The following is a 20,383-nucleotide window of genomic DNA, read 5'->3' on the forward strand; positions in this document are numbered from 1 at the left end:
CCCATCAGCTCAGACATCAGCAACAGGAGGGGGAGGGCGTGCTGGAGGGTGCGCAGCTCCCTGTTCTGATAAGCTGTTCTGGTACAAAGATCAAACAATGGCCCTGTCTGCAGGGAAGGAGAAGTTACTCCACAAATGACCCCCAAGCCCAAAGGCTCGCAAACTGCTCATTAACCTGACGAGTTCGGGTGCCTGCCCGAAGGAGTGGCAAGGATGATAAAAGGACACCAACTGAAGGTCCGGGTGCCGCAAGCCCACCTGGACCGGACCCCTCGGCTGACTGAACTAACGCTGGACCCAGGACCGGTGAAATCTTTCTCTCTTCCTTTCTCTCTCTCTGTCTTCTTCTCTCTTTCCTTTTCCTTTTCCACAATCCCCACACCTCATCCATTTCAAGATATAAACCGTTGACCAAGTCTGAGACTAAGAGTGGATCCAGCTGCCCCTGGGCCCTTCTCTGAGGAGGAGTCTAGAAAGCAAAGGGGTCTGCTCTGAACCTCGTGACTCAACGGGAGGGATCTCCTTGTTCCCTGAATTGATGTATATGGTTACACAGTTTACAGAAGTAGTCTTATGCCAATTCCTGTTGTGAGAAACCCTGCCATCTACTACCATGCCTCCCCAGTTCAGTTTGCTTCTGTCATGAATAAAATCTTTAACTGATCGTTTGGTGTCGTTTCACCTTAATTTAGCCCGAGGGAATTTCTAATTAAACATGACTCCCTGGTCTGTCCAGTCTGGGTCTTGACAAGAGGGCAGAGCAAATATGGGAGTTCCAGTCCAATTAGACTCCTTCAACAAAGTCATGCTTGCAAAGACAGCATTTCCTTCCCCCCCCTGCCACCATCTTGCACCTTTCATGGATAAATTCATCCATGGCTTTAAATAAGATGTCCATATCCCAATCTTCTTACAGGTTTATGTCCCAGCTGCAGTTCACGTAGCATATTCCAGAGGCAGCTTTAAATTAGCAAGTTATGGCTCCTGTTTGCAGTGGGATTTCTGGGTATGGAGTTCAACACAGAGCTCATACTCCCCAATACTTATTAGGTTCTCTAGATATTCTTCTGGTTTTAGGTTTGTGGAGTAGGAACCCTTCTGGAATAAAATTCGTCCGTCACTGAGCAAAACCAGATTCTAGTCAAGACTTAAAGGCACTAATTATGGCATAAACACTGTTTAGTAAATTGGGGTACAGGACTCCAGTAGCCATCTCCTTCTTAGGAGATGTTCAGCTGCTGGACATCACAGCAGGGTGCAAAGATAAGTCCTTTTAGAAGGCCCTTGCTTCATCTTGGTGAGGTTCAGCATCACCAGGGTTTGTCAGAATTAACACAGAATAGGGCGTCCACAGTCTTGGACATCTCAGTGATAGTTTGCCCAGCCAAATCACATGTAGAATGTGTGTGCAAGACTTGCACAGCCAGGTCCCACTGCGCACCATCCTACAGCCATGACCAGATTCCACCTGTCTGACACAGCTGGTTCACCTGTTCCACCACTGACTGGCTGCATCTGCAAGGCTGTATCAGGAAACAGAAAGGGCTGTGGTGGCAACGCCACAGCCTGGAGTTGTGCTGCCCAGCAGAGACTTCACTCAAAACCAGCAACCACTTTCTGTTGCTTTATTATACTTGCACAGGCTCCCATCATGTTGTAAAACATTTCCCTCATGGGATCCAATGTGGGAATGTCCCATGTGTCAGAGAGATCACTATTGGTGTGGCTCATAGCCTAGTGTGTTCATGTTGATAAGACAGCCCAGGACTAAATGACATGCTTCATCCTTGTCAAGTCCCCATGCAGCACCTCAGGATGCAGCAAACTTAATCCCTGCCACTGCTCTAGCCAGGGAAGACTTTTTTTCCAAAGAGCAGAACCCTGCTGATGGTGCTGAGGAGCTGGCCCAAGAGTTGGCCACAGCATTGGGAGCATGTATGTCACCGGGTAGTGAGGCAAAAGCAGGAGCCACGAGACTTGATTTTTCAAAATCCAGGTTAATCTTCAGAGGCAGTGGTGAGAAAAAAAATAACAGAGCAGCTTCCAATTGCATACTAACTGAATATCATATGGAGCCCATCATGTAGTGACTTTTTTTTTTGTTCTAGCTGCTCCTCACTGAACAAGGAAGGTCCTCAGATGTCCATCCAGAGGACTTGTACTTTGATAATCTGCTCTCTTGTGTTCACCCAAATCCCCTTCCCTCTGTAATCAGACCATTGGTCACTACAAAGGATCAAAATAGCCATGTTTAAGTACTATTCTCCTTGTGAGAAACTAACATCTGATCAAAGTTTAACAGCGTGAAATACATTTCTTGTTTTTGCAGTAAACCTTCCCGTCCCTTGTTGTCAATCCAAGTTCATGGAGGTTTATTTTCAAAGCAAATCTCTTGTTTTCATTCCACCGGAGAGCTGTTATAAAGCCAACTATTGTTACTGTAGAGTATAACTGTATTTTTTTTAGTCTAACTGCTAGAAGCAAATGGTTTTCATCAGGTAAAAAGTCATTATATACATGCATTATATAGACAAGTCTTGGACACAACAAGCAGTTAATGGTTTTTAATTAAATAGAGTGAGACAGGACACTCAAGGAGTGACCCAGGGATTACTTGTAGAGGAAGTTTCTCTCATGACTAATAGTGACTACAAATAAGATGGGGTATTACAATAAAATTCTACTGCTGACAAAAATATTAACAGTAAACGACAACAGAGCTTTCATCTGGGACTAGGAGAGCATCTGGAATATATTAAGACTGTAAAATTTCCCTTTAAGTATGGATTGCTAAAGTTAAAGCCAGCCACCCAGAAACTATGGCACTCAGAGTAACTCAATATTTTTTTTCATTAAAAATTACTTAAGGAGATTTACATCTTCCCTTGGTTGACATCGCGATGTTCTGCTTGTCCAGACTTTGAGTCCTGAAAATATGTATGTGATGAGAAGGAATGGGGAAAAAAATGGTCTCGTATATGTCCTGCCTATGTTCATCTGGGAAAACAACCCCAGTTCCAGGCGTCTTTCTGCAATGCAATCAGTCAGATGCTCTTTGCGACCACTCTGTGCAGATACCCACTGTTTATTAATACCATATGTGAAGTTGATCCATTATGTATCTAGAAATGCAATATAAGCACCAGATACTGACAGAGATAAACAGGAGAGAAGTGGGATGTGCTGGGACTTCATTCCAGAAAACAGGAGAGTTTGCTTTAAACAAACGGCAGTGTGCTAAAAGAAGGTTGAGATTGTAGCAAGGTTCCTATTTCCCATCCTCCTTTCTCCCTGTTGCCAGTTCTCGTGACATCTGTCACTGCAGTCTTGTCTTAATTTAGACTGTGAATTCCTGGAGACAGAAATTATCCTGTAATTTGTATATATTGCATGCAGTACAAGAAGTGCTCTTGTCTCGCCTGGATCCTCAAATGGTGTTTGGGAGGCAGCTGCAGCATAAACAGGGGAGCTGGATGTCTCTGCAGCTGAACTCCAGAGCATGTACAGTGCACAACAGGCAATGGTCCTGGGAGGGGACTCAGCCCCCTGCTCCTGTAAAGCCGCACCAGCTGGTCTTGAACCACCAGGGATTAGGAATAACTAGCCCTTGTGTACAGCCCCCCATTTTCAGAGTAAAACCTAGGAGATGACATTGGTTTTGGCTACACTGGGAGCTCCCAAAAGGCAAGGCAAAGTCTGTAGAACAAACTGAGGGACAAGGGCTGGCCCTGCACTCCTGCGCTCAGTAAACTGGACTGAAACCCGCAAAGCTCCTCGGGGTGGGATTCATCTCACATCCCAAGAGGTCCCAGGTCATGAAGATCCTGGGTAAATGATTCTTCTTCTTCCATTTTTCTTCACTTGCTCTAGTGGGAATGGAAATAGGAAGGACTCGTTGCTCAGCAGTTACCTTCCAGCAGCTAGTGTTGAGTAAGATGAAGCCCATCCACTGTGTTCAGAAATCAGCCCTGCCAAAGAGCTTTCCTTCCCTACGTATTCCACCCTGAGGAGCTTCCCGGCTGCTTCTGAAGAACACTTGGCAAGGTGAGCATAGCAAAGCTCAGCACATGAAGCACAGGAGGCCTCACTTCACCATTGGCATAGCAGTGGTAGGTCCTGGTCCCCCTTCAAGCCAAGCACCCCACAGTGAAAGACATGCACAAATATAGAACAGAAAGATGGTCGAGAATAATAGCCAACTCACTGGGTGGCCTTGGTAAGCATCTGATGTCTCAGTTGAATTTTATGTATTTATTTCCGCTTATGCATGTTTTCCTCAGAGTAGGGGAGGGATTTTACATGTCTTTTTGCTATAAGCCTTCAACCCAAATCCTAATGCTGGGGTAATAACTCCTATTCGCAGATCAAAGAACTGTGTTAGGAAGAAGAGATGAATCTTCTCTCTCCTTCTCTTCCCACCTCCCTCCAGCTCCCATTTCCTCTTTCTTCTGACCATGTATTTGTGTGGCTGAAACATTCAAAAGTAGCTGTAGAAATAAGACCAAGTTTTTCAGAAATTGGCAGGGAGCAACCATTATATCCACTGAGGTCCTTACAGACAGGCAGCACACAGGATCTGAACTCTGATGAGAGAGTAGCTACTTTTTCGGCATTTAAGAGGGAGTTTTGAAATGCCGGCCTGCAGTGTTAAGAAGGACAAAAGCTCTGTACATGTCTCCCAACAGAGAAATCTGAACCTCTTGATCTACCCCACATCTCATGCTATCAAGAAGTTGGTGAACATTATCCAAAAAACAAAACACAGAGAGAAAGTCTGGTCCTGGAAATGTTCTGCAAGGAGGAATATACAGGTATATACTGCCCTGAGCACCAATCCTTACCACCTGGCCCCATTTCTTGGCATGGTGGTAAGAGAGTGGCATGTGCGTGTGTAAGAGACAAAGTAGGGGAGCTGGAATAAGCCGCTAATGTCCTCAAATTTTCCTTCCTATCAGTAAGTTGTTGCTGCTAAAGGCAATGAAGGAAACCTGCCAAATACAACAGCTAAAACCAACACCCTGAAAAACATAATATTTAGGGAAAGATGTGCATGGGGGCCAGCTTGCGCCAGCTGCCAAGTCTGCAACCATGAGAGGCCTGGGGCATGGGGAGGTCTCCAGGAGCGTGCCAGTTGGTGGCCAGGCCCAAGACAACCCCCCTGCTCCTGTGCAGGTATAAGACTGTGACCCCCACAGCTGATGGATGGTCCCACAGATGGCGTGGGCAGTTCAGCTTCCCCTTCCTTCAAATCAATCACTCTTTGCCAATGGAAACGGAGATAAATACTGATGACAGCCCCAGGGTGGGATGCATGGGCTTGGCAAGCAGTGGCTCAGACAAGGGCTGAGGTCATCACTCCAGCAGCAGCTCTCAGGGCCTTAGCAGGAGCTCAACATCAAGCTGGAGCAAAATAGGGGCTTAAGGAAGTCTTGGACCTACCAGGGTCTCCTGGAGGTCCATCAAAGAGAAATAGGGAAGGAGTTGTCCTTCTCCAATGCGGCCCTGGTAGGATCAGTGCAATACATTTTCCTTGTCTGCACTTCTAGAGGGTTGTTGGGAGGGATCCACAGCACAACACAAGGGTGAGGAAAACCTTGTAAGTCTTGAGGAGGTGGGATGTGAAATGGACAGAGAATTCCCCATCTTCCTTATCTACATACCTGATGTCTAATTTGGGGCTACAGTGAAGCTCTTTTTCCCCACACCGGGATGACATTGCCTGGTTCCCCTACCAGGAGATTTTGGCAGAGCAATTGGGTGTGGCTGTTAGCAGGGTGAATCCTGCTTTTTGCTGGTGGCAATTAGTAGCTCTGTTCCATGAGGATTCGTGTGCTTTTGTCTAATTTGTGCCTAGGGGCTCAAGTGACAAGCAACTAGGCAAAACTTTACTGGTTAAATGTCTAATCTGCAGGCAGTTTGGTGATCTTCTGCCCTTAAACTCAATGAAATCCATGGCTTTGGGTCTGCATGATGTCCTCATCAGCTGCTTCTCTCAGCCAGCCTTACTGTCCTTGGCATTAGTCTGCTGAGAAGACTGAGACTTGAGGCTAGGATGTGCAAAACCATTAGTGGTTTGGGATGACTAGTGGGGATGTCTTTCAAAAGATGTGAACTTTGGAGCATGCTAAGCACCTGTTCTCTGGAGTCAGGCCTGTTCGGAAGTCAAGCAGAGCAGATGCGTATATCCAAGGGCTCAGGCTTACTTGCCTCACATTTCATGTGAGCTCTGCAAGGCTCCTGTCCCACAGGACAGACCCTGAGTTGTGGCACAGCAACTCCTTTTGGTGAAAGTGGTACTACAGCAGCAACACAGTGCACTGCATCTCAGCAAAAAATTTACCTGCTCATTTTTGATGGCCATCTCAGTCCAAAGAGTCCTAAAACAGCTTTTACTAACTCCACAGCAAGTTCTTCCTAAGAGGTCTCCTGAATTTCTCAGTATCTGAAGGCCTCTTTAACCCATGGGGCTCCTGGAAGGCATTGCAATTGTTCCTGGCCCTGCTTCTCCTTCAAACTTCTATTCTGCATGCACTTTTGCTTGCCTGCTATTCCTGTGTTCATTTTTATCTTCATGCCAAGCTTGAGCTGCAGCTCATTGTAACAATACTTCCTCATAAGGCCGTGCTTAATAAGTGAGAAGCTTGTATTTGTTGGTGCTGCGTGGTGGCATGTGAGGCTGCACAAAGGAAAACAAATGTTTGAGATGTTTGCGAAGGTGCTGTCATGAGACAAAACAGGGCACTTGGGCCTGACATTGCTACGGTTACTTGTGCTTGGATGTACCAGAGCCTGTTCAGTCTCTTTAATAACCCTCCCCTGGGAAGTTTCCATCACCTCCCTCCCCTCCCGGCCCTCCTGCCAGTTCTGCTTGCCGCCAGGGCTGTCCTCTTTGGACACATGATGGGGAGACTCACCCTCACCTTGGAAAGAGTCTGACCAGCTATTACCACCTTGCAAAATCGACTTCTTCACCCCTGTTTGTCACACGGGTGACACAGCTGGGAACTCTGGAGCTGCTTGCAGCCACAGCAGGGCTATGTTCGCCCTCCTCTGGGGAAATGATCCACTCAAAACTCCACAGCTTTAAACATTGCAGAGACTTTTTGTTGGCTCCAGGCAATTAAAATATCCATGCAAATGAGGAGTCAAATACCCTATTTACTCAGTTCAGGGTGAGCTGTAAAGTGGAAAGACTAAGCCCTGTCTCTCAAGGGTGGGGGGGAGTGGAGGCAGAGGACGGGGCAATGAATTGGCCACTGCACTTAATTGAGCTGTTTGCTCCTTATCCAGCCTGGTTTGGAAGCAGAGCTTAAAACCTGTTTGCTTAGGAGGTTTGTTATAGTTATGGAAGCTAACACTGGAGTTACGCTGAGCAGCAGGGCAGAGGGTAAAACAATATTTTATTCTTAAGTTAAAGCACTTTTGCAAGGGTAAAATAAGTAGTCCGCTCTGGCTGCGACTTGTGTAAGCAAGGGGTGCCAGTGGGGTTGGTCTGCGGGAGCCCGTGCTGGGACTTTCTCCACCTGCGGGGTGGGCACGCTGCACCTTTGGGTGATCACATCACCCAGGGCACCGCAGCCCTCACTCTCCCTGTCCTCTGGGGACCCTGGTGATTGCTCTGGGATGAGGAAAGGAAAGGGCATTATTTTACTGGCCAGCCAATCCTGAGGAAAACGGCTCTGTTAAAGCCCTTGGAATATAAGACCTTCTTTCTCCCCATATGAAATTTACAGGTGTGAAGTTGTGATTCCTGGAAACATGGTGCCTTCTCATACAATAATTGTGAGTATGAGCTGGGTAACAGAGCACTACCCAGGTATTTAGGCAAAGACTTCTTTTGAACTCGGAAATGTTTGCTACTTTTGTGACCAGCTATGCTCTTCTTCTTTGAAATAAGTGAAAACTCTCCCAGACTTTTAGGTTTAGGGCTTGGTATTTCTTAGTTTTGCTGTCTTGTTTTTTCCTTCTAAAACTTCAGTACTAATTCCCCCTGGAAATAAGACATGCAGAGGAAATATGTTTGGGGAAGAATCATACTCTGAACATGGGAAAGTGAGGTCCCAGGAGGTGAAGGGACTTGCCCCAAACCCTGTAGGAAGCTTGTCCCACACTGTAGAACCAAAGGACCTTTCAAACCCCAATCCTTTGTCTTAGTTGCAATTTTCTTGCAAATATTTGGGATTTGGATTTCAAAGTTCAAGCTGGGTTAATCACAAAGAATGCAGCTCTTCCTGCTCTGTATGCAGGGGTGTAAGGTAACAGCGGCTGCGGTGCCCTCCCAGACACCCCATGCATCTGCACGGGTTTCAAGTAACATCTGGTCTTTAAACTCAATATCACACTTACAGATTAATGATTACCTGCCTGCTGTCCTGGCTTCCAATCAGTTCCACTTTATTGACTTAGCCCAGGCTCGACAATGGTTTATTAATCTTGCCTTTATATATACATAGCAGCCTTATTGTGATTATATACTTCCCCAGTTTTATTAACCAAGGTTATTATCGTAAGGCACTAAGGACTTACTTTGTTAATTTGGGCTGCTGTTAACAGCCTGCAGACTGGAGCCTAGGTGTGATAATTATGAGAGCCGGACCAAACTCCGCTGTGGGGGAAGTTTCCCATAGGGAGAGGTTTGATAATGGGATGCTGTCACGTCCCAAGGATAACACGGGAACAGACCTGGGAGACTGTGAGGACCTGCAAGGATGCCCGTCCCGTGGGCTGCCATCAGAAACTGTACAGCTACCTGCCTCTGGCACCCCGGCACAGCGCCTGGGACTGCAGCCCGCCGGGTCCTGCCTCTGCTCGGTGCCCAGCAGCAGCCTGCGCAGAGCCGGCGTCTGCACCGTGCATCGCCCCAGCGGGCCATGGCCCTGTCCTCGCTGCCTGCTCTGTCCTGCCCGCGTCCCTGTGGAAAGGTGGGTGAGCAGGCAGCTCGGTCAGGGTACGAGGGCAGGGTTTTACCTGTGTGGCAGAGCTACCTGCCTGGCTCGAGGTAGCTAACATGTTTGGGAAAGCTGCTCCAGGCCATTCCCGAGAGCTCGTTCCTGGAAACAGAAAATTCAAAACATTTGTCTGGAGGATGGTTCGTGGGATAACGACAAGCATTTGTATCATGGGGCAAATATTTGAGGCGCATCCAGATCAGCTATTACCAATGTTATTGTTTTCAGTCATCTTTCAGAGGAGTCCCTGTGGGGTGGCTGCGCTGGGAAGCAGGGGGGAGGAGGGCTGGGGCAGGAGGTGCACCCCGGGCTGATGGCTCATCCGCTCTTTCCATAGGCAATGCCCACTGTGAGCACGGATGCGAGGGCTGGGGTCTGTGCAGCAGATCCTCCAAAGGTTTATTTTTCGGAAGGTAACCTGCATATGAGGAGGAACAAGAGCCCTTTATAAAAAGTAGAAGGAGTCCAACAGCAGCTGTAAAAACGAGAACCTCCCACAACACAACAAACAGAAAATTACATTTCCCCTCATTGTGTCGAAGGGGCTGAGCTTCCAGCCAGCTGTGGAGGAAATAAGGAGTTTATATTATTTGCAATGTCAGTGAGGACCAATGTACAAATTTCCTGTCTGGCTCCCTCTGCAGATTAACGAAACTTCGGCAAAGAATATATTTTCATTTCATTTCATTTTTCTGTTTCTGTGGGGAGAAGATGAACCCCAAGCAGAGCGGTCACAGAAGCTGCGACCCAGAAGGTGCCATGGGAAACTGAGCACACAGGAGACCAAAATAAAGACAAAAATTCCTATGATGCCAGAGCAACAGAGCTCTGCCCCTTACAGCTCTGGGCCCAGACAGAGCAGCAGCTTGCAGGCGCGTGTCAATGTTTGTGGTCTCGCAAATAAGCACATGCTATTTACTCACAAGCCCAAAGTTTTTCCAACATGTGCATTGCCATGCAGAAAGTTACCTCCCCCCAGTGTTTGTTTTACGTTTCAAAGCATTGACATTTAAACTTCAATCATTAAAAGAAAAATGCCATATTCTGTCTTGGTGCTTGCTTATCCAGTCTGTGTAAGCAGAAAGCACAGCCCATATGTACCAGAGCTTTTTTGGTGTCTCCCTGCTCTCCAGCATGGGGTATTTCAGCCAGGTGTGGGCAGAAACAGACCTCACAAGGCCCTTGACCCTCGGTGACAGCTGGCATTCATGCTGCTTTCGCAGATGCTTCCAGCATCCCACGAATGACAGCACTGGGCAGGGAGGAAGCAAACACGCACATTCAGTAAACTGGAAGTCAGGTGTATGTAAAATGAAGCAGTCGATAGTCATTAGCAAACTGCTCAGCACAGTGCAGGCTTCCTGAAGCACTGTGATGAACAGTCAGGGGTGCAAGAAGACCCCAGGCAAAGGACCCCAACATCACGAGCATCATGTTCTCTCTGGTTTTCAGACAATGCCACCACAAATAAAACTGGTATTACCAGCTCTGTCTTCCTGTCCAAAACCATAGCTTTTGGGCTCCTAATTTAAGGGCAGCTCCTGCCTGCCCTTCCCCTATGTTTGAGGCATGCTGGCTGCTGGTTCTCCGGTCTTAGTGTCTTGGAGTAAATGGCAGAGCAGTCAGCTGCGCTGTTCCCAGGATGCTTGGAGTCATCAGGGAGCATTTCAGGTAACAGAGGGAAGAATATTTCAGGCTTCCTCACCTGAGAGAAGGGAAGGAACATGGAGGAACCTCTGAACGAAAAGAGCTGGATTTCACCTATTGTGAAGTATTGTATTATAAATTGACCTAACTCAACTGCTCTCACTTCTGTAACCAGACAGATCCTCTCTCCTGCCTCAGCTGTGCTGTGTGTTTCCAGGAGTCCTGTCCATCTGCCCTTGTGTGTTTGTGTATCTATCACCCCTGTGCAACGGGCTTTTCCCTGCACCTCCCGGGGGAGCCCTCAGAAGGGACCCCCAGGGCCACCACTGCGTGGAGGTGGTGGGTGACGGCCAGGAGTAGAGGTGACGGGGCCAGGCTGAGGGACATGCTCCAGGAGGTGTTGGGAAGAGAGTGCACTAGCTAAAAACCAGTCACTAGGAAAGAGACGGGGATCTGTTTTGGGAACGGCTACGAGGTTTGTTGGCTCCAGGGTCTCCCAAGCTGATTAACTTCTGGTGTGGAGCAGGCTCATTTGTTTACCTTCCCGGGAGATGAAAAACAGAGTGAGATTTTGCAGCACTCAGATTCCCTGAATTTCTTTAAGATTTTGATTAATCATGAGGCATTTTGGCAGTCTCCTCGAATACTCCATAACCCCTATTTAATCAGTCACCGTCAAAGTACTTACTCTGTCTGGTCTCAACTGGCATGGCTCGACTGCGCAGGGGTACTGGTGGGCCTCAAGGTGCTGGCGGGGCAGACAGCTGGCTCTGCTCAGGGTCCGTGCCGATATCCCAGTGGTTTCTGCAAAGGGAGACCACATGACAAATGTCCTTACAAGGATGTAGAACATAGAATAACCTTAACTTGTATTCTGTGCAGTCGCAGTTGGCTTGTAGGGCTCAAGGGATAAAAAGATCCAGACTGCATGGACCTGGAGGCCATCACTGTTAGAGCTGGAAAATTATGCTGACAGTATTACAACTGTGAGAAGTTGTGGAAGTGTTGCCAGACACATTATAAAAGTGGGGATTCACTGTCCCTTTCAGCTCCCCAGGTGTCTCTGCCATGCCAGGTGAATGGACAGTGGGAGACCCCTGAGCTGGCTGTGTCTCCATTAGCAACTTAGTGCGGATCAGGATGGGACTTTTGAAGCAAATGTCTCCATGTGCAGTGCTTTGACTGTGATCACAGAGGAGTTTTGGAGGATGTGAATTGGATCCCTTTCAAACAAACAGGAATGCACTCAACGGCACAGGGGCATTCGGTCCATGGTATCACATACAGCTAGTGCAAAGCAAGACCCCCTTGAAAGGCTTAGTGCGTAGGCATGGCCTTCAGCACAAACACTTTCCACTCTACACTTTTGCTCTCTGGGTGATGCTAAATAGAGATAATGTTACACAGTCAGTGCTGAATTGGTCAAAAAGATGGATACCTTTTTCTTGTCCCCTCTGCATGGTGAAGGGCTTGTTTAGTGCAAGAAGGTGCTGGCTGGTACTTATTGGTAGCAAAACACCTTTCCTGTGTTTTACTGAGATGGCAAAGTTGCTTCACAAAAGTGCACAGAAAGTGCAAACGTGATTTGCAGAGGGATCTTTTTTCTTATACAGAATGGATGCTGTGCTTCATTTTCCCTTCTAAATCCTTCCTTGTCTAAACCCAGAAAATTTAACATTCTTCCTTCCAAAAATATCAGAAGCGTCATCTGGCTCACAAAAGTAACTCTCCTTTTTTTTTGCATTCACAGCAAGAAGCTGATGAGCAGGTTCCTTTCTGATGTACAGCTTGAAGACCCTGGGTGACTGGTGTTGTACTTAGATGTTAAACACAGTCAAAAGTATATAGTGGATTGCATCATCTTAAGTCTTGAGCATTTCCATCAGAGAATGATATGGACATGGCTGAGAAGAAGCAAAGCTCTTGCTGAGAGGTTCAGTAGATACTGACTGTTTATAGACTTCTAGAACAAGCCCATTAAAACAAATATCTCAGTAGAATGAAATACCTTTGGAATCATGTTTCTGAAACAGTAAATGACAAAGTTTACTGTCATGTATGTTTCAGACAGTGACTTGACTGTTCAGTGCTTTTCCCATACATACCAAAGGCAGTCTGTGCACTGTACAGGTATTTGCAGCTATCAACAGATTGAGTTGTTCCTTGCCTGTCTTTTAGGTGGGGACATGGGTTTCCTCTTGACGTACAGGTGTTTTTTAGTGAGCCAGGGATTTTTCCGATAGGTCTGTCTTGCATAAGCTTTCGATATCCTATCACCTTCAGACACCCACTTTCCTAAAAAGAAGTGCTAACCTTCCTAATAGCCTAATAGTCACTTAAAGATTTACCCCATATGTCATAACATAACTTGAATTTCCTTTGCTATCCTCTATGCATCCCAAGTCTTGGGTGACCATTATGGGTCTTGGTTCATTTCTGTAGTTCCTGGTGCTCATAATGTCTTAGAAACCAGTTTCCCAGAGCAAGGTCTGTGGCATTGCCATGCAAGAACATTTTCCTGTCATTCTTTTGGGAATTCTCCAGCAAGTTGTGTGTGTAAGAAAGTCTTCTGCTGTTTTACTTCTCTGTTTCTCTTTCAGGCAGAAGGCAGTCGCATTTACACACTAACTGTCATCAGATTTTAGGTGTGCTACAATCATTCTTTCTGCCAGTGATAAACCAATTTGTCTCTCATTCTTCATTACAACTGAATGACATGAGAATAGTAATGATACAGTCAATGAATGAGCAGCTGAGACAGTTGCAAATTTCATGTTAAATGGCATTTAGTTAGTCATAAAAAAGGCCTGTTCAGATAACCAAACATTCAGTTAACTGCCATGCAGACAGCTTGCAGTGGGCGTCCTGCAATCCCTTTTTCCCACAGTTGCTGAGTAACCAAACAACTGAAGGACCATTTTCTTTTAAGATTTCCTTCATGGAGGTATTAATTAGTTAAAAAAATATGGGAACATTAACCTCTAAGTGGCACGAAACCATTATCCAAGGGAATACTCACATGCTCTCCTCCATGAAACCCCATGTTTATTCTGCAGCTGTCAGAAGTAAGATAGGCATATGTGATATGAAAGATGCTGAAGGGATGATCACTCAGCTTTCCAGATCAGACCTGGAGCTGGTCCAGACAGATGTACAGTGAGACTTTTTGTAGCCAAGAGTCATACAGCTGGCACTGATTTTCTCAAGCTGCTGGGACAGACTGTCCATACATGAGTTCAACAACTGCAGTGGAAGAAAATATTCCCCTTGTCTTACTTGCTGCTCGTTCAGATTGCAGACCATTCAGCAATTTTCCTGTGTTCATCTTCAGACTAGGGAAACATCAAAACTGTGCTAAGCCAGTGCCACTTAAAAACTCTCAGGAGCCAGTGGAAAATCCTTGATGAGTAACTTGCACGTATGTGAATTTTGGTATTTTGATGCTGCCATCTTCCTTCCACTGCTGGTACACAGCACAGTAATTGCACTGCCAGGTAAGAGGAAAGAAAGTTGAACCAGCGAGAACAAGAAGTAAGAAATACACTATTCAGTCCTCTCGCAGCTCCTGCTGTACAAATACTGCTGTGTCCTCTGTTTAAAGGTTGATGATACTTTTAAGTATGCAGCAGCCTAAGCTCCCTCATGTGCTGTACTGTTGCTATCCATCTGAAATGGTGAAATGATATGAGGAGGGAGTGATGATCCTCAAGCCTTCAAAGACCGGAAATACCAACTTTAATAGGCCATCAAAAGTTTGGGACTTCCCTGAAACTTACCTTGAACCAGCTTCAGCTCATCAGTCCTCAGTTCCAATTTGTATCTTTGTGGGAACTATCACAACAAACCAGCACACTGGAGTGGCTCTGCAGCTCTGATCTTGGTTAACACATCCAATAAAGAAACAGAAAATGAGGGGGTTTGTACTCCTTTTTTAGATTCTTGGAAGGGTTTGGACCATTTTGTTGTGTGCGAAGGGGAAGTTTGCAGTAGAACAACAGATCCATGGTTCCTAGATCCGACCGCTTTGTTAAGAAACTAGAGGCAGGATTCAGCTCATGGGTCAGGACACTTGTGCCCACAGGTGATCTAGGTGTCTAAGCCCCATTATGGTCCTTAGTGATCTAGTCAATACACCAGTTGAGTCGAGAGACATTTCAACTAGATGCCTACATCTGATCCCCAAAAGCTCTCCAACTCCTTTGATATATTGACCAGATTGCCACTGACAGTAGGAGGATCTCAGACACCCTCACCTCTAGAGACCCCTGCTCTTAGGTGTCTGGCTCTGGGGCCTGAATTCCGCCTCAAGATTCACAGCCAGATCTTGGTGCCTTCTGTGCGCAGTCACCAAGAGGGCCTGGAGTCTGGAGCACACACACTGGCCACCACGTAGCATCTTGAGACATGAACACCCATGTTATAGTCCAGAGCAGCTGTCCATGTGCATGCTGTCACCCCAACAGACTTGTAGTTACAAGCATCAGGTAGGTCATGCCACAGTGCAAGAGCAAGAATAAGAGCATCAAAATCTGGACCTCAGGTTGTCGATGGTAACTGCAAAATTCCACTGAGAAAACTGGAAACAAGAAATTGTCTTTTAAAATTAATAAAATATGCCACCCACATTAAATAGGCAGCATAATAAAGATTTAAATGCATCTGATGATAGACTAGAACTAGATGGAAAAATCAATTATATGTTCTACAGAACTGAAATGAAGACCTGGCTGGAAGTCTTCCAATGGAAAGATTTTTCTTGCAAAATGCTGACTACAGTTAACTGTCTTGAGGATATTTTGGCCTTCAATAAAAAAAAAAAATCAACTGAAGAAAAAAATGGAAATATAATTTTAATAACATTGAACATTTTTCTATTTTGATATCATCATTCTTTTTCTTTGTATTATAAACTATAACCTCTTCCCAAAAGCTTATTTCAATCAAAGTCTTCATTTTTGTTAGCACAAGATGTTTTAACCATCTTGTATTTTTCACAATTAGGATTCGTTTGCAATATTCATTCTGGAATGAAAGAAACTTCAAAGTTGTAAAATGCCCTTTGCAATGAAAAATCTAACTCCTGGATTAGCTGTTACTTTCCTCCACTGAAATAATCTTCACTTACTGGCTTGTTCTTTTATTTATATGAGAACATATTTCAGCTTTTGAAAGCAAAGGACAGTTGTTGACTAGGACATTCTTCTCACACCTTACAATATGTCTCTACAGGAATGCAAGAAAATTTTACTTTTTTGATATATACCATGTTCCTACAAATAGTTATATGATAAACATGTGTCTAAGTAACTCAGATTTATTAAACTTTGCCAGAAGGTTTGAAAAGCTACATTATATTATTTATTGAATTAATATTTACTTTTTCTTTTATTTGTTCATCCCTAAGACTCAGGCTGAAAATTTCCCCAGTCTATATGGAATCCCTAATGAAGACAAGCAAAAGATTTACATTTTTTAATTGTGTGTCTGGATTTTCTTTTTAATTTATGGGAATAGTAATAAAAAATTACACCCCTGGGACATGCACAGAACTTCTCCGACAGTACATCAACAGGGACTGCATATCTGAGGATAAATAAATGGAGAAAACGACTGCTTGACAGATTGCAGGGGAGGGAAGAAAGAGAAGAAGCCAAGGAGAACTGGCATTTCCTCAAAGAAGTGATAGTAAGGGCACAAGGACAAACATCCCAATTAGGGCAGTGACTAGCTTGGCTAAAACAGTGGCTTTGGACACTACAGGGCAACAAAAAAGTGGAAACTATATTGTGTGAATTAAGCATAAAGTCTGAAAAAGAGAGGCAAGGCTGAGGCAAGCGAGAGGCAAGAGCAGACCAGGAACATCTCAAAAGGGGGCATGACCATGGTGGCTTTGCAAGTGGTAGTGGCCTACAGTGTTTGGGACACTGAGTTCATACAGAGAAGTAGCATCTTTGTCAGACAACCTGAGATGGCTGACAAAACGCATGACCTGTTGGACATGCATGACCTTCCTGAGAAGACAACAAAGAAGATCACAGCACACGTCAAGTAGTAGCTACTAAGAGACACCTAGAGGAAGAGGAAGCCATTTGATAAATACACTCATAGAAAGAAAAAGGTCAAGGAACGCCCTGCTTCACAGCTCAACAAGGTTACAACTGTTGGCAAAAGACTTAAATTTATTGTATATTTTTTATCAGTCTTCACTGCAACCAGCTAACCAACATGATTCATATTAGTGAAAAAAAGGCTAGACTTTGGCCTTTAGTAGTTAATTTTAGTCCTCTGGATTTTTTTTAATCAATAGCAAGGAAATAAATAGCACTCAGCATGGATTCGTCAAGAACAAATTCATGAAATAAAGTGAATCTCATCCTGTGGTGGGGTAGCGGGCCTTGTGGGCAGGGGCAAGGGGCTCGACTTTAGCCAGGCACTGAATGCTGCATCTTGCCATTTTCATAAGCAAGGCATGGAAATGTGGTGTTGATAGGGGGAGTGGACATCTTTGAGAGCAGGCTAGACAAATAGCAGCAGGGAATGGCAAAACTTTTGGAGAACTGGGAAGGGCTAAGGGATCGTTGGGGTACCTTCCCCTCCATTTTTCTATGTTTCTGTGACTTTGTATGCACATAAATTATTATTATTACCTGGTTGTGTATTCTGCTCTTGTCCTGCCCTGAATCCCATGCTGGTTTTCCTTGTCTGATTGACACTGAGTTCTCCATAGTGCCTGTTGAATTATATTACAAGTGTTTCTTAGTTCCAAGTGGCATCAGGATCTGACAGCCTCTTTTTTCTTTAAAGTCATTACATGTGATGACACAAGGCAGAGAAAGGGAATTGTTATTTATCCCCACTTTGCAGACAAGAGAAGCCAGGCTCCACAGAATCCATAGCAAAGCTGGTAGCTGAACCTAAATCTCCTGGATCCCTACAGTGTTTTATGTGCACGACTACCCTTTTAATCCTGAGGGCAGGACAAGCTGTCATGAACCATTGACAAGCCTCACATCAGCAATTGCCACCTTCTCTCTTTCCCAAGATAAGTGAATACAGGAGTGATCGGGCTGATTCTAAATTGCGAAAGCCCAGGAAATACTCCTGGGGCTCAAACAGCCCAACGAATCCAAAGTTTAGATCTTGGCATTGCAAACTAATGAGCCTTTCAAAGCTCCCCTCAGGTTGTCTGGAGCCCCTCCCCAGCCACAGATTTAATTCTTTCTATACACTCTGAAAAATGTAGTCTATTTAATATTCTACCCACAATTTGGCTTAAGGCTACTTGAAGCTATTGTTTGCAAGGGGGGGGGGGGTGTTCTGGTCAGTTAATTATACCTACAATTGGCAAAATACCATTTCTGATGTAAAGCTACACGTGGTGTGTCCCCAAGCCAAATCACATATGATCTTAGCTGGAAAGCTAGCAGCTAGCAGCCAAATGCAGCAAAAACTGAGCTCTGGAGGTATCCCCTGAGCACGTGTAGGCAGCAGCCAAGACGAAAGAGAAGATGCCAGAAGGGCAGTTTTTATGGCAATCCTTTACTCAGGCAAAACTCTCACTGGTTTTAGGGAAGTGAAGGCTTTAGGGCTTGGATTTGCAGTGCTTATAGGCAGACGACTGTGAATCCAGAAGCCTCCCTGAGGAAAGACCCCCTCTGTGCTACCTATTTACGATGGAGATGCTAATACTAGGCTGCGCTGCTTCTCACCCCACTGCGTGATGCATGGCTGCCTGCCCCAGGTGCAGGCGAGAGTCCCCCGGGGTGACCAGGACCACCAGCAGCATGGGCACCTCTGATAGCCCAGCGCTGCCCGCATCAAGCCACACAGGAGCTTGGAAGAAGCTCCCCTAGCTGCCTGCACATACACAGTGTGTAACATGAGGCAAAACGGTTTCAAGCGAGCTTCTCACATGACAGCAGCAGGGGCAGAGTTGTGTGTCTGCAGGTCTTGCTTCCAGCAGCAGCTGGAGGTGTGTTGGCTGGTGGTGTTAGCTCCAGGGTCCAGCAGCACAGAGCCGAGCCCTCTGCACACCTCCTCCTCACACGCTGCATCACCAGCCCCAATGGTTTGGAGAGGTGAGAGGTCCTCAAGGCAGGCACCCAGGCACAGGGAGACCCAGCTCACGCAGGAGAGCTGTCCCTGCAGGCAGCCAGGATCTGCTTGCAAGGGCTACGTGCCTCTGCAAATTCAAATTAAAATGCAAACAAGGCTCCCAAAGGCAGTGCAGAGCCTTCATCTCCTGCTGTTCACGAACCCCACATGTACAGCAGCCCAAGGTGACAGGGAATTTTCACTCAGCGCTCCCCTGTGATGCCACAGCGATAGATCAAGTGAAGGCCACCAGCTTTGCAGGTCCTTGGTAGTCATGCTTCACTGTGGTTGGGTGGACCAGAGGAGAGGAAAAGGGCATGGACTCAGAGCTGGCCACAAGGTGAAGGGCAGGCCAACTCCAAGAATTCCTTCTGAATTCATGCGTTTTCCTGGGAAACCACCAGATTTGGCCACCGAGGCCTTTCCCATAGGAGAGAGAGAGAGAGACAAACAGCCGTGTCTCTCCTCCCAAGTGACAACCAGCCAACAAAACCCACACGGATGCTTGTGAACCTTTCTCTTGCAGCCCACACTGGGAGGGACAATTCAGGCCTAAGCAGTTATGAGTTTTAGTGAATGCAATAAGAAACCAGAACTGAATAAAAACTAACCAGAATGGAATAAAAAATATTTGCATTTTGCAAAGTCTGAGGTGAACGGTTTTTTACGTTTTTCACAATTTGTGGAATGTTTTCAAAATATTTCAACTTTCTGGTAGTTTAGCTTTGAGTTTCTTACTTGCTGCCAAATACAATAAACTAAGTGGTGGCCACAGGGTAGCACTTTTCCTTATTTTTTCACTTTTCCCTTTGTTACCCTAAGCTTTCAAGACATCATAAAAATGTGGAAGTTTTGAAAATTTAGAGAGTGGCAGAAGAAAAATGAAAAGAAAAGTGACGAGTGGGGAGAAGAACAGGGGTTGTTCAAGAGAAAAAGATCAACAGGTTCTGATCTGGCAAATGGGCCTTTTCTCAGAAATCTGAACAGACTGAATGGAAATTGCAGGGCCACCCTCACTCAGTTTGTGTAGCCTCTGACTCCACTGGCAGATCCACTGTACAGAGGCTTGAAATGATTTTGTGCCACAATGTTTGTGCCTTAATTACAACTGCATTTCATGCCATACATCAAAGAAGTCTGAGGCAACTTAATTTGGCCAATTTGTCTGAGACTGGGGCCAGTGAAGTCACTTATATAAACATTTCAGAGCCAGTGCAACCCGTTTCCTACTTTGCACAAATAAACCCCTCTTTTCTGTAAAATTTTGAACACAGAGAGAAAACTTGGCTAGAACAAGTCCCTTGGTAGAAAGGCTGCTTTCTACAGCTACTCAAAAGAAGGTGTTTTACAAGCAAAACTGTAAAGTCATATAAAACAACGCCCCAGCCCCAACAACAAAACGGGGTGCACTGGCTTGCTGCTTGTGCAATGGCAAATTGACGTGGAAGGGAAGCCCAGAGATGGCTGGATCAGCAGCCAGCACAGTGGCGGTGCTGTTCTAGGTGGTCCCTGGTGGGTTTGGGGACCGAGGCTGGGCAGGCACCGCTGGAGGGCTTGCGGGGGACCGGACAGCCCTGCAGTGCAAAGTTGCTTTCCCAATTTCACAGCTGTGACTGGGCTCAGGCTCAGGTCCAGCTGCATACTTCAGTAGTAAAGTTGCAAATATAACATAGAAATGCAGAATTTTTAAAAAA

The 20,383-nt window shown here is 45.8% G+C and overlaps 1 long non-coding RNA gene across 4 annotated transcripts; it reads right to left on the minus strand.

Moving 5' to 3' along the window:
- Positions 1-304: 304 nt before the first annotated feature.
- LOC128149834 (uncharacterized) lies at positions 305-13,790 on the minus strand. 4 transcript variants are annotated; one of them, XR_008237872.1, is made up of 4 exons: positions 13,615-13,790; positions 11,284-12,619; positions 8,527-9,366; positions 305-6,676 (listed from the first exon to the last, which is right to left on the minus strand). It is a non-coding gene; the product is annotated as an uncharacterized LOC128149834 (long non-coding RNA). The 4 variants fall into 4 exon arrangements; XR_008237869.1 differs by having other exon boundaries at positions 11,284-11,542; positions 12,034-13,790; XR_008237870.1 differs by adding an exon at positions 10,050-10,200 and having other exon boundaries at positions 11,284-13,790.
- Between the last annotated feature and the right edge of the window lie 6,593 nt (positions 13,791-20,383).

Source organism: Harpia harpyja, chromosome 1, assembly GCF_026419915.1.
Source record: "Harpia harpyja isolate bHarHar1 chromosome 1, bHarHar1 primary haplotype, whole genome shotgun sequence".
Taxonomy (NCBI): domain Eukaryota; kingdom Metazoa; phylum Chordata; class Aves; order Accipitriformes; family Accipitridae; genus Harpia; species Harpia harpyja.